This window comes from Bison bison, unplaced genomic scaffold (genome assembly GCF_000754665.1).
Source record: "Bison bison bison isolate TAMUID 2011002044 unplaced genomic scaffold, Bison_UMD1.0 scf7180017853264, whole genome shotgun sequence".
Taxonomy (NCBI): domain Eukaryota; kingdom Metazoa; phylum Chordata; class Mammalia; order Artiodactyla; family Bovidae; genus Bison; species Bison bison.
This window is the reverse complement of record NW_011483837.1, coordinates 17,767-19,103: the sequence shown is the minus strand read 5'-3', so window position 1 is coordinate 19,103 and position 1,337 is coordinate 17,767.

Below are 1,337 nucleotides of genomic sequence, written 5' to 3'. Positions count from 1 at the left end.
GCGGACTCTGCCTTTCCGGACTCTCTTTCCTGTGGGAGCGCGGCTGGAGGGGATATAGTGGAGAGGCTCAGAGCCAGCCGTCCGCACGGTAACCGCGAGGAGGTCGGAATTGGGATGCGCTGTTAGAAAGCATCACTAACGAACAAAGCTAGTGGAGGTGATGGAATTCCAGATGAGTTATTTCAAATCCTGAAAGATGACTCTGTGAAAGTGCTGCACTCAATATGCCAGCAAATTTGGAAAACTCGGCAGTGGCCACAGGACTGGAAAAGGTCAGTTTTCATTCCAATCCCAAAGAAAGGCAATGCCAAAGAATGCTCAAACTACCACACAATTGCACTCATCTCACACGCTAGTAAAGTAATGCTCAAAATTCTCCAAGCCAGGCTTCAGCAGTATGTGAACCGTGAACTTCCAGATGTTCAAGCTGGTTTTACAAAAGGCAGAGGAACCAGAGATCAAATTGCCAACATCCTCTGGATCATGGAAAAAGCAAGAGAGTTCCAGAAAAACATCTGTTTCTGCTTTGTTGACTATGCCAAAGCCTTTGACTGTGTGGATCACAATAAACTGTGGAAAATTCTTAGAGATGGGAATACCAGACCACCTTACCTGCCTCTTGAGAAATCTATATGAAAGAGTTAGAACTGGACATGGAACAACAGACTGGTTCCAAATAGGAAAAGGAGTACGTCAAGGTTGTATATTGTCACCCTGCTTATTTAATTTATATGCAGAGTACATCATGAGAAACGCTGGGCTGGAAGAAGCACAAGCTGGAATCAAGATTGCCGGGAGAAATATCAATAACCTCAGATATGCAGATGACACCACCCTTATGGCAGAAAGTGAAGAGGAACTAAAAAGCCTCTTGATGAAAGTGAAAGAGGAGAGTGAAAAAGTCGGCTTAAAGCTCAGCATTCAGAAAACTAAGATCATGGCATCCAGTCCCATCACTTGATGGGAAATAGATGGAGAAACAATGGAAACAGTGACAGACTTTCTTTTTTTGGGCTCCAGAATCACTGCAGATGGTGATTGCAGCCAGGAAATTAAAAGACACTCCTTGGAAGGAACGTAACCTACATAGCATATTCAAAAGCAGAGACATTACTTTGCCAACAAAGGTCCATCTAGTCAAGGCTATGGTTTTTCCAGTGGTCATTTATGGATGTGAGAGTTGAACTGTGAAGAAAGCTGAGCACCGAAGAATTGATGCTTTTGAACTGTGGTGTTGGAGAAAACTCTTGAGAGTCCCTTGGACTGCAAGGAGATCCAACCAGTCCATCCTAAAGGAGACCAGTCCTGGGTGTTCATTGGAAGGACTGATGCTGAGG